The 13765-nt window shown below is 34.7% G+C and overlaps 1 protein-coding gene across 3 annotated transcripts in view; it reads left to right on the top strand.

Moving 5' to 3' along the window:
- The window catches only part of CSMD3 (CUB and Sushi multiple domains 3), a 1194711-nt gene that overhangs the window by 897406 nt on the left and 283540 nt on the right, over nt 1-13765 (top strand). The window lies entirely within an intron of this gene.

Raw genomic sequence — 13765 nt, 5'->3', positions numbered from 1 at the left:
AAAAAAAAAAAAAAAAAAAAAACACAAAAACATACCCATTGAAATAAAATTACTTGGAGGGTGAATATATTATGAAAAGCATCAATCAATGAAAATAAATCCCTTTTTTGGATATCTTCTTTTACTCATCTTTATATGGCTTTCCAAGTGTCCAGATTTCAAACGCAAAAAATATTCTTTTCATGAATGAGACCTTTCTTGGTGTACCAGAAAACATGTTAAGTGCTTTATATACATGATCTCATTTAATCCTCATTAAAGCCATAAGATTTATATTTGGTTTTCACCATTCCTCACATAAACACTGCGAGGTTCAGAATGTGAACTACTTTGTTCAAGGTCATAGTGCTAATGGATACCTGGGGCTGGGGCTCAAGTCCACATGTGGCTGAAAGGAGCTTTTTGCTGTGCCAGGTGCCTAGTAAATTAATACCAGTTATTGCCATTATTGTCCAGTCATTATTATGTAGATCCTATGCTAGAGGAAATAGAGAGGTTTTAGTTATAAATTACTAGTTACAATGAAGTCCTTCAATTTAATCAGCTGGTGTTTCGGATTATGTTCCCAATTTTCCACATCTTACACCAGCGAAGCAGTGAGGAGGAATGAGCCAAAGCTGGAATGCATGCATGCCCATTTAAAAGGGACCATTGCCCCCTCTGGCTATAGTCATTTTGCCCTATAGAAAAGCTACTTTTAAAGTAGAACTTAAAATAAGGAGTTTTATGTTAAGTCAGCTAAGTTTCAAAGTAAACCATTAATCTTAAAGAAAATGTTAACAGACTATAGGCCAATAAACTGCTACTGCAGGTGAAATTTGGCCTGCACTGTTGAGTCTGCCAATTCAGTGGCTCACCCAAAGTCTTCTTCCCTATCTAAATTTGAATCATGTTACCCATTCATTCATTTGTTCATTTACTATGGGAGCATCTATTAAGGACCAGTCATTAAACATATTTATCTACCGTTATTCCACAATTGCATTTTCCTTTTCACCCAGGCAAATCTTCTTGGTTCATAAATACAGACATGTATTCATACACACACACACACACACACACACACACACACACACACACAGCTTTCTGTCTAAAATTCTTTCACCCTAAGAGTGTTTTCTGCTCCATTTCCTTTTATTTTTTAATGTTTATTTATTTTTTGAGAGAGCGAGAGCGAGAATGGGAGGGGGCAGAGAAAGAGGGGGACACTGAATCCCAAGCAGGCTCCAGGCTCTGATCTGTCAGCACTGAGCCCAATGCAAGGGTTCAACCCACAAACCAAACCATGAGATCATGACCTGAGTGAATGTCAGAGGCTTAACTGACTGAATCACCCAGGTGCCCCTCTGCTCCTTTTCCTTAAGTCTTGCTCATTCTTCCAGACTCAGCACCATGCCTTCTCTTTATGAAACATTTCCTGACCTCCCTTTCTAAAACATTCCATCCCATGCCCTAAGCACTAGCTGTATTTTTTCCCAAAAATGAGAATAGTTTATCAATTAATTGTTCTGAAGATGTTTTCATTATGTGATCTTTGCTCCCCAAATATCTTGTAAATACTTTGCCTCCCTAAATATCTATAAAGAAAATGATTCTATTTAAGACAAGCATATAATTTACTGTCCAAATCTAAGATGATTGTTGAGAGTGAAGGGAGACACTATTTAAAATTAAGCTGGGCAACAAGCATAAACCAGAACAGTCATAGCCAAATCAAGCTGTTATCATTTTAATTAAATCAAGAACTTGTATTCTCTCCCCTCTCCCCCACCTCCACAATACCCAGTCCCCTTTTGAGCAAATAGCTGTTGTTTAGTGAGTGTCAAATAATACATTTGAAAAAGAAAAACAAATCAGACAATGCTAGCAGAAGAGTCTTCAACAAAAATGCAACCAATAAAATTTATTTCACTGAACTTGGTGCAAAGGAATGTAACTGAAATGTAGGCCACACACCAACTTTGTAATCTTCATCAAGCCACTCTCAGCAGCCACATGCCTTCCATTTCATGATCTGTTCATTCTTTGCAGATTGTCATGTTGCCTCTTGGTGTTAAGTCTATGAGGCACTTTTCTTAATCAGAGCTACTTAAGTCTGACACTGCTCATGCTGTGTCCTATGTGCTGTCCTTGGTTCTCAGCAGTCAGCCTCTGTATCTCTTGCTTAACTGTGTAATCTGCCTCTCCCGTCCTACTTTAGTTCCACAGGGAAGGCATCTTTGGGGTATCATGCTGTCATTTGCCCACAGTATAGTTGATTTTGACAGAGCACTTTCTGTGTTCTTCACTCTCTGACCTCTCTGTTAAGAATCTGCCCCTGCTGGGTAATACAAATTACGAATGCCCATGGCTCATACTGTTGATTCTCAAGGAAATGGATCCCTTAGCCAGAAGACATTGATGTCTCCCAGCCTCAAAAGACTGCATGGTGTCCCTGCCTTTGTTCTCATCTTCGTTATCACTGCTTGCATTGCTGGGACAGTCAACAAGCCCCTCATGTCATTAACCCTCCAGCCAGACTTTCTCTACATTTCCACCTGACTGATGTTTTTTAAAATACAAATCAGACATCACCCCTCCATTTCATTTTTTTTCTAATGGGCACACAGTCATAAGTTCAAAGCCTGGACTTCTATTTAAAGCCTTCACAATTTGCACTCCAAACACCTGACAGTGTCTTCCTTCACTACTCATTTATACACATCCAGTTGTCAACTACACTGTCCTGAGAGGACAACGTCCTTCAAATTTCTGCTTCTCTTCCATATTCCTGAAACACGTCAGTCTGCATTCAAAATCTATAAATTCTTTGCCATTTTCCAAGATCCAGGCCAATGATATGTGTGATACTGATGAACTCCTAGGCAGAAGTAGTCACTTCCACATCTGTACTGCTCTGGGACTATTTGCAAATTCTATTAGATTTACCAAATGGCCCAGGTGCCCAGGACAGTCCTCGTTTATGCATGTTGTCCTGGCATCCTAACTGGTTTGGCATTTGGATCTGAATTATTTTAATAAAGTATCATTATTTGGACCAATATTAGGCAAGTATTCTGTTAAAATGCCCAAGGTGTATTTATTAGACCTATATTTTGTATTTGATCTCATCTAGTAGTGTATAGTAGTATAGTATAGTAGTTTTGTATATAGTGCTCAGAGTAATTATAATGCATGATTAAATTTGAAAAGCAAATATTGATAACCATCTGCATTTCACCATCTTTTTCATATGCCAGGTAATTCACACTTCCCTTTCCAGGAGAATTTATAGGGCACTTGTAGATAAATAAATTATTCCTGGATATGAATACCTAACTCATTCTGATCTTGGAAGATAGTGGGGGGGTGGGGGCATTTAATGCAATTGCCCTGCAAGCCATTTTGTATAACAGCAAGTTATGTCATAGTCTTGCTGAGGTTTGAAAGATACATAAAGCTGTCAGGACAAGAATTGGCAGGATTAGCAGGAAAAATGTGTTCTTGAAATATGCACGGAAATAGACATTCAGGAGATATACTAGAAAGCTATAGTATACAGTCTGCATCTCCTTGCCATGAGTGTTTTTGTGATTTATGTTTAGGGGTCAATTCACAACTGTTCATTTTATCATAGAAATAGTTTTTTAAATCATAAGCAGTAGACACTGTGGCAGCAGTGAGATTTTTAAAAATACATGTGTAGGCATGCCTGGATGGCTCAGTTAAGCATCAGACTTCAGCTCAGGTCATGATTTTGCAGTTCACAGGTTTGAGCCCTGCGTCGGGCTCTGTGCTGATAGCTCAGAGCCAGGAGCCTGCTTTGGATTCTGTCTTCCTCTCTCTCTGCCCCTCTCCCACTTGTGCTCTGTCTCTTCCTCTCTCTCTCTCTCTCAAAAAACAAAACAAAACAAAACAAAAACATTTAAAAATTTTAGAGTACATGTTTATTGAGAATGAATGTATTGACTTTTTACAATAAAAACTTTTACATTTTTACAAAATGTATGTATCAGTTTTTAAGGAAGCCATCCAAAACACATGTCAGTTCAGCCAAAGGATACTGTCAAGAAGGGTCTAAGCAGAAATCCATAAAGATATAAGACAAACTTATCTTTGAAAGAGTTGAAACTGAGTCCAAAAAGAGAGCAGGAAAGTATTTAGAATATTTTTGTTAGTATTTATAAATCAAAGTATTTTAGTGTATCCAGAAACACACTTTTAAAAGGAGCAGAGAATCTCAACATAATCACATTTCAATAAAACATGTTTAGATAAAAATGTTTTACAGGGAAGATCATATGCTGATTATTTTCCTGTACAACCAAAAAAAAAAAAAAAGGCAGTATAATACTGAATTACATGAAATTGTATTGCCTTGTGTTTCATGTTAACATTATACTGGGCAATTTTATATTCTAAAATATTAACTATAAATAAGTGGTCATTTGAAGCCATGATCATGTAATAACTCCAGCTTCATCATTTTAAAATATCTAATATATTAAATCAGTCTTGGTTATTTTCAAATGCCTGTCTTCTATAGCCATATCTTTTTTAGTGCAATTATTTCCTAAATGAAAATGCTCTCTGGCACCATGACATCATTGGTAGCAACGGGCCAGTTTTTGTACTAATTTATTAACCTTATATGAAAGATAGGATATTTTGGCTGAGAATGTAGTGTATATGATAATAAAGATGAGATAATTCGGAATTTAGCCCTAAGAGTGTATTATTTTAAGATATTGATATGTAGTATTGTTTTATGAACAAATTGCCTACATAATTTCAAATAATAAATCATCAGAATAACTGTTTAGATTAACTATCATTTCTTAAAACTACATAGTTTTAAGATTTTTAGTACTTATATGTTAAGGATTATGTACAAATTGCTCATAATAGCTATATGTTAATAATCAAAAATGCCAATAACATCTAAATTAAAAATAAAATTGATTATGTGGGTTGCCTGAGTGGTCAGTCAGAGCTCGAGTTCAGAGTTCAGAGCTCAATAGAGCATCGACTCGATTTCAGCTCAGGTCATGATCTCATGGTGCATGAGATAGAGCTCCAGTGTCTGTGCTATCAGAACAGAGCCTGCTTGGGTTTCTCTCTTTCTGCTCCTTCCCTGGCTTTGCTAGCGCTCTCTCTCTCTCTCTCTCTCTCAATAAATAAATAAATAGACATTTATAAAGAAAAGAAAAGAAAAGAAAAGAAAAGAAAAGATTATGAAACTGCAGCTTGCACATAATGTATATTAATTAACATACATGGGGACCATAGTGGTGTCAATGACCATGTAAAAACCAGAAGACATAAATCTGCTTTAAAAGCATGACATTTCACTTAGAGCAAATGAAAACTCTATTAAACTAATTTTATCACTTTGTATTCTAAATTTTCTTCCACATGCATATGAAAATTGTTTATATGCCAATTTCCATAGAAGAACTTCACAAATAGCTCAGCAAATTCAATTTTATATTAGTCATGTCATTGCTTTAAATAGAGAATCAGTAACATCAATTGCCTCAAGTATTCCTAGGCATGCACACAGCTGCATGCATTCTCTCTCTCTCAAAAATAAGTAAGCATTAACAAATTTTTAACAAAAATTTAAAAAATAAAAATAAATTTCTATGTTCTTGGAAGTATCCTACAACACTGACTATGAGGTTCCTTTTGCATCTTATGCATTAGCAGTGTCGTCTCCTTCCCAGGTTGATGGGAGTGTCTCTGTCATGCTGCCATCTACTTTAACCTGACTTGCCATGTCATTAGGTATATCCTTAGAAACATAATGAAATTCTAAAGATAGCCACATTTCAGAGGAGCTGGCAGAGTGTAGGCTTGATAATGATGTTGAACATTCTTTATAAAATTGACGGATCTTGTACTAAGCAAGAACTCAATCAAGGCCAAAATACTCCAGAGTGAAATCCACCTCTAGGTTACCAAATATTATCTGATTGATTGATTTCCTTCCAGGTTAAATATTCCTATTACCCAACTTGATTTCCTTACAGATAGTGAAGTATAGAATATAGCACCTTTTCTCAGTCCATATAAAAGTATAAGGCAATAAAACTGGAAGAGAGGAACTTAGGACTTAAACTTAAACCAAATTTGGACTATGACCTTGCTGAAGTCTCCTGCTATTACAAAAAAATACAAAACCACTGGTCTTTAGTGATTCAGAATTGGTATTTTCATAGGATTATATGATTGCTAGAAAAGAACTTGAAGATTTTATCTGATACTAACTCAGGCAGGTAAAATATTACTATGCCAGTTTTAGAGATGAGGCAGCTAAAATTCAGGGAACAAGTGAAAATATGATCAATGTCCTTTCTTACCATAGTAGAGACTAGAATCTGAGTCTCTCTTGCTTCTGATAACATTACTTATTCATTGGTATGAAATCCTAGGTTTTACTTTTTTGAAAGGTCTTGAGATAAACAAGTTTATACCAAAGAATCAACTTTCTGACTAGAAAGAATACACTGGGACTTAGGAGTGATTTTAGTGTATTTATTCTCTATTATAGAAAACAATGGAATAAGAAAACTGAAACATTAATTCGCCTAAGGTCACTAAGATAACAATTCAGACATTACCTCTGAATAAAGGTTCAAGCTACTATCCATATCATTCCTGAAATCTATACATGCACTAGTTAGGATTGTAAAATATGTATCAGGTGAGGTACATATTTCCAATTTAATTACACTCTCAATTAGATTAAAGCAAATATAAAATAAGACGCCAGAAGTATATTTATAGCAATGATGAGTTGTAACAATGTTGAGAACTCAGTTATATGCTGTACTACTTAGTGGTGTCAAATGCTACCATATAAAGTAGAATCACTGGCATAAAAATAGAGTAAAAATTATGAGACTTTATATATTTGCTAATATCCTATCTATTATGTCAGTGGTATTTACCTTTTGTGGAGAATTTATTTATAACAAAGGTATTTTTATCTGCATACCATAATAAATTAGAAGTTTGCAATGAGAAATTTTTACTTTCAAAATGGAACTGTTATTTATTTTGCTGACATTAATAGCATAGGAAAAATGATATATACAGGTGCAACTTTAAGTTTTTTTACAGTTTTATTTCCAAAATTCTGAAAATTAAAATATTTTATAATTTCATGAAAGTTTTGGTCATGGTGAGTTGAATGGCCTATTAGGTATCTAACTAAAGGAGTTAAATAGGCAGTTGAATTGCATGATCTCAAGCTCAGTAGAGACATCAAGTCTGAATATACAAATTGAGGGGCATTGGGCTAAAAAGAGTATTTGAAATGATGGGGTCAGATGAAGTTATTCTGGAAGAAACTGTACAAAGAAGGGAACAAAACATTGAATATTAATCCCTGAAGGATTCTAGCCTGGTCATCAGGAAAAGAAAAAAATAGAAACAGCCAAAATACAAAAAAAAAAAAAAAAAAAAAAAAAAAGCCAAAAAAAAAAAAAAAAAAAAAAAAAAAAAGCAAGCAAATAAGCCAAAAAGAAAACTAGAAGAGTCTGATGACCTGGAGGCCAAGAAAACAAGTGCTTGAAAAAGGAAGGAATGATGTGCTGGTGCACATTTTGCTGAGAAATTTGTGAAAAAAGAAGGTACCGAAGTTACCACTGGATCTGGCAGCTAGATTTAACAGGAACAACTTAGTAAGCATATCAGATACAAGGCTGATGATCAAACTGGAAATAGTTGTACAGATCAGTCCCTCAGGAAAGATACTTAATAAGTTTCCCATTAAAGGAGAGAAATGGGAAAAATAATTGGAAGACGATGGAAATGTAATGAGTTTTGCTTGTTTATTTAAGATGAAAGGTATAAGGTATGTCTGTATGCTATTGGGAATGGACCACTGAGGAAGGAGGAACTGGTAATTCGGAAGAAATAAGAAATATTTAGGAATAGAGTCCTTGAGAAATAAAGAGGACTTAATACCAGCAGCACAAGACCTTATATAGAAAAAAGGCACCTACTCCATTCCAACAGGAGAGGAAGCAGAGAATATGGGTGCGACACCAGAGGGACAATAGATTTGGTGTTGATAAAATGAAGACATGCCTATCTTATTTCTTCTACTCTGTCAGTGATTTCAGGGAAGAAATCAGACAACAGAAAGGATGAGAAGAAGAAGAGAGAGAATGAAAAAACAATTTGAATGGAATGTCCTTAGTATTAAAATTAAAGAATACCATCTGGCACATATGTGGCTAAATTTAGGATATACATGGCTAAATTTTATTTATATTGTTCTTAAGAATACCTACGAAAAGAACCCAGAGTCTGGCTTTTTGCTTTCCTTTATGGTAAAATATTAGCAGCAAGAAATTTTGTTGTGTAGTAATAATTATAAACTGCTCAATATTCTGCCTTTCCATCTGAAACTAGATCTAATTCTTTCCTCAATAAACAATGTATAAACTTATTGCTATGACATGACTTTGTGGTTTTACCTAGGAATGGCATAGGTTTGTACTGAGACAATATACTACAGTGGTCAAAAACTGTTTCTCCTTGAGTTCAAATCCTCACTCTGTTTAGAGCAAGCTCTTAACATTGCTGAGACTCATTTTACCCATTTAGAAGTAAAGATGATAATAATACTTCATAAGAATTTTCTGTTTTAGTTTAAGAGTGTAAATTTAGGGGCGCCTGGGTGGCTTAGTCGGTTGAGCTTCCGACTTTCGCTTAGGTCATGATCTCGCGGTTCGTGGGTTCGAGCCCCGCGCCGGGCTCTTTGCTGACTGCCAGCTCAGAGCCTGGAGCCTGTTTCAGATTCTGTGTCTCCCTCTCTCTCTGACCCTCCCCTGCTCACGCTGTCTCTCTCTCTCTCCTAGAAATAAAATAAATAAATAAATTTAAAAAAAGAGTATAAATTTAATCTTCAGCCAAATGTTTTGGACAACATATGCTCTCAATAGAGACAGCAATCATCATTATCATTATTTATTGGAATCTATTCAAAATTAATTATTCTTCATGTTTAACTGTATCTCTTTCTTAGATACACAGGCTTTATTTAGTTTTGCACACTATATACCAGTGGAATCTTATGAATAAGACTGTAATGTTGAAAGATGTGCAGTTGTTTTTAGTAAAAATAAACTAATTACATTTAAAGTAAAATGTTGTAAATGTATAGGCTTTTGGACTACCTCATCAGAATGATGTGTAGATAGTTGCTCTTCTGATTTTAAAATGGTATTTAAAGTTTAATAATATATATTAGAAATTTCATTTTAAATAATTGTGACTTCAAGTTTTATACTGTAGTCCACACGTTGAACATTTTTTTTTAAATGTTTTATTTATTTCTAGGAGAGAGAGAGACAGACAGCGTGAGCAGGGGAGGGTCAGAGAGAGAGGGAGTCACAGACTGAAACAGGCTCCAGGCTCTGAGCTGGCAGTCAGCACAGAGCCCGACGCGGGGCTCGAACCCACGAACCGCGAGATCACGACCTAAGCGAAAGTCGGACCCTTAACCGACTAAGCCACCCAGGCGCCCCTCACACGTTGAACATTTTTTACTTAATTTCAAAAGTTCTATCATTTTCATTTAAGAAAAGTTCCTTGGGTACATTTTCATGTCTACATTCCCACTTTAACTGCCCAAAATAACTGTGTAATGTTGGATAAGTTTCTTATTCCTTTTAAGCCTAAATTTTCTCATTGGACAAATATGGATAATAGTAGTATACAGTCTTTTTGTCAATCAAATGGGGTACAGTTCATAATACAATCTTTGAAGCACAGTAAGTGTCCAAAAATATTACATATTAACAGTATTAACTATTCACCTACTCTAGTTACATACTTTTTACTTGTGGCTATTATCATTTCTATGAAATAGTCGGCTAGTGTAAGAAGCACAAGACACAGTAGCTACTTGATAACTCCAGTTCTAGAATAATCAAAATATAAATGGCCAATCCTTTTGAGGAGAGAGAAACAAGGAAGGGCAGTTATCTTTGGTTGTCAATTTAATAAAGTTTTGTAGGGGCTTCTGGGTGGCTTAGTTGGTTAAGCGTCCGACTTTCGCTTAGCTCATATCTCGCGGTTCGTGGGTTCGAGCCCCGTGTCAGGCTATGTGCTGACTGCCAGCTCAGAGCCTGGAGCCTGTCTTTGGATTTTGTGTCTCCCTCTCTCTGGCCCTCCCCTGCTCACACTGTCTCTCTGTCTCTCTCAAAAATAAATATAACTTTTAAAAAAATTCATTTAAGTTCTAGCATTCTATAATTGCTATTTTAATTATCCTAATTGTATGAGATTACTTCACCCCAAATTCCCAGGGAGATGTAATATGGCTCCCTTAGTGGTTATTTATTTTTTTCAATGGCTATAGTTTCTATTAATACAAAAAACAAGGATGATTGATGTTAAAATTATTATAATTCTGTCTGCTCGCAAACATATTGTATAACCAATATGGAGATCAATCTTTGGATAAAGAAAGAAAATAAGACAACAACATTCACACCAAGTAATTGTCCATGTGTATATTAACTAATTGCTTTTAGAACTCAAGTGATTCCAAGAGGGAAAAAAGATGTCTTTGGTCTTTCATTAAACCCCATTATTCTCTACTGTGTTTTAAAATCTTACTCCTAATTTATTTATTAAAAGGAGTAAATGGAATAATAGGTATTCCCCACCTCTCTTTCTTCAAGTTGACCTGACCCAAAGACAAATGCATATTTTCATAAACCATATATTAGCTGTCATATCAAAGTCTTATTTTAACCACTTTGTTCCACTTTAATTCTTTAAGCACAGTAAATCTACAGCAAAAGCATCTTTTTTTCTCTTAAACTAAGCTAAGACATGATTATATTTACTTCTTTTATTTCAATATATTTTTCTAACATTGTTATACATTCATTTTTATTTTTGAGAATGTTTATCTGAAGCCTCAAGCTTTTTACAGAACTAGATTCCAGTGCATGGGAAGCCACAACAACAAAACCTAATGAAATTTTCTTATAATTTTATATAATTACTAGTGTTTACTCTGAAAGTAGAGCACATTTCACATTTATGTCACTTCTCTCAACAACAACAAAAATCTTAGGGGCACCTTGGTGCCTCGGTCAATTAGGCATTCTACTCTTGATTTCAGCTCAGGTCCTAATCTCGTGGTTCATGGGTTTGAGCCCCACTTTGGGGTCTGTGTTAATGGTGCAGAGCCTGCTTGGGATTCTGTATCCCTCTCTCTGTGCCCCTCCCCTGCTCTCACTCTCTCTCTCTCTAAAAATAAATAAATAAACATTTTAAGAAAACCTTCATGACTCAACTTAACGCAAAAACACTTCACAAAAATCTCTATCCATAATGGAAGATCATGATTCCCAGAGCCTGTGATGCATTGTAGATGCTCTGCTAAGGGACACATGGGTATTACAGAACAAATTCACTTTGAAATTAGAACCAAGTCCCTACCTCACTTCCCTCAATATTCTCCAATATTAATTAGTGTAAACAACTAAAAATAACTGTTTCAAAAGTAACTCATATGAAGATAGATTTAATATTTTAAGGTGATTCAAATTTATGACAGTTCTAGTTTTTCTATTTATGGATATAATCTCTACCTTTTCCATGATTTCTTAATGGGGTATTTTATTTTATTGAGGAGAAAAGTTGCTACTCTGGGCCAGTTACAGGTAGAAGAGGATAGTCTGGTAAGACATTTAGGTATTTGAGTTCTAAAATCAGACAGATTTGGGTTGAGATCTTGGTTCTGTACTCTTAGGTTTTATAATATTAGATAGGTTACTTAGTCTCTCTAAATTTTAGTTTTCTCACCTTTATAATAAGAATAATAATGCCACTTGCCTCATAGCATTGTTAGGAATACTAAAGGAATTATATAGGTAAAACTCCTACTCCTAGTCATTGCTAAGATACATTAGCTTATCAGAAAAATTAAGACTTTTGATTATACATATAATGATACATAGGTTTGTTTAATTTAAGTGACCAGTAAAATAATATTTGCAATCTTCATTTTGTAGCTTTTAAAAAATATAACCCTTTAAAAATTAACTTTTTTAGTTTGTCAATAAAGTAAGCAAAATAGACATTCATATGTATATGTGTTTATTATATATTCATATATAGATGAATGATCACTTTTTTATTGTTACTGCTTTTTATTCAGTGTCAGGCTTAACATCCCAACAGTATCCTTTTTTTTTTCAGTTTTTTTAAGCTGATATGTTCTTCTTGATTCCCACAACATTGGGAATCAGAACATTACAATACTGTATGTAGAGTCTCTGGTTTCTTTGTTGTGTATGTGTATTAGAGAGATGAGCTAAAAGAAGTTTACCAGACAGATTATCAGATTGATATATTGATGAATCTATCTATATCTATCTTCCTACCTATCTGTCTATATCTGTCTATCATCAACCTACCTGCCTACCAACCTACCTTTCTGTCTATCTCTATCTAGCTACCTATGTATCTACGTAACTACCCACTCAGGATGTATATAATAAAATCTCTTTATTGGTACCAGCACTATGCAAAATAATTTGGAGTCTGTTCAGTTCTATTTGTGTCTGCTCATTTCTTCTTTGTATTCCTTCCTAGAACCTAGCACAACACCTGGAATATATTAGTTAGTAAGTGAATGAATCAGTGAATATCCGTTATGCGTCTACAATCCACAAATTTGTGTCATTAGTTTAACGTGCTATTAAAACCCTAATTTATAGAAGTGCTAAATCCTACATTTATGAATATAGTTTAATAATAGCTTAAATGGAAATTTTAATAGCTTCTTTTCTTGATACTTAATTGCCATATGCTTTAGGGTAAATCTACTTTATGATAATTCAACATAATATTTTGTTCCATTAACCTGAATAATTGGAGTTAACTCTTATTAAATGTGTCATATACTGTGTATAGAAGAACACAGTGGTCTCATACTACTCTCCTTTTCTGTAATGATTTTCTTTACCTTTTATTTTAGACACTTTTAGATTTATATGTAGTTGTAAGAAATAATAAAAAGAGATCCTGTATACTCTTCACTCAGTTTCCTGAATTGACAGCTTCTTGCAAAACTGTAGGATAATGTCCCAACCAGAAAATTGACATTGATACAATCTATCAATCCTATTCAAAGTTAACTGATTTTATGTATATTTGTGTGTGTGTGTGTGCATATGTGTGTGTGTGCATATGTGTGTGTGTGTGCTTATTTATCTCTGTGTAGATTTGTATGACCACCACCCCCACAGTGAAAAAACAGTATCGTTCATCGCAAGGATCCCTCATGTTATCTTTTGTAGCCATGGTCACTGCCTTCCATCCCCTCCCCATAGAACCCTTGGTAACCACTAATCAATTTCCAGCTTTCCAGTTTCTTAATGGCTAACAGTGTTGAACCTCTTTTCATGTACCATCTAGTGTTCTCTTCCTTTAAGTGTTTTCTGTCAATATTTTAATTGGATTTTCTTCCACCTCCTTCTCTGCCTATAGTTGACTTGTAAGAGTTCTTTACATAGTCTACATAGAAGTCCTTTGTGGAATATATCCCTTGCAGTTATGTTCTCTTGGTCTGCAGCTTTCTGTTCATCCTCTGCACAATCTTTTCACAGGACATCTATTAATTTTCAGTAAATCTATTATTTACCTACTAAAATGTCATGTCCTTTCTTGAAACAAGTTAGCACACAAATCAACAAAACAAAAACAGTTAAAATTATTTTTTGTGCAGGCATTTAAAAATCTGCTCAAG

The sequence above is a fragment of the Crocuta crocuta genome, unplaced genomic scaffold, assembly GCF_008692635.1.
Source record: "Crocuta crocuta isolate KB4526 unplaced genomic scaffold, BGI_CrCroc_1.0 scaffold479, whole genome shotgun sequence".
NCBI lineage: Eukaryota > Metazoa > Chordata > Mammalia > Carnivora > Hyaenidae > Crocuta > Crocuta crocuta.
This window is presented reverse-complemented; position numbering and strand designations above follow the sequence as displayed.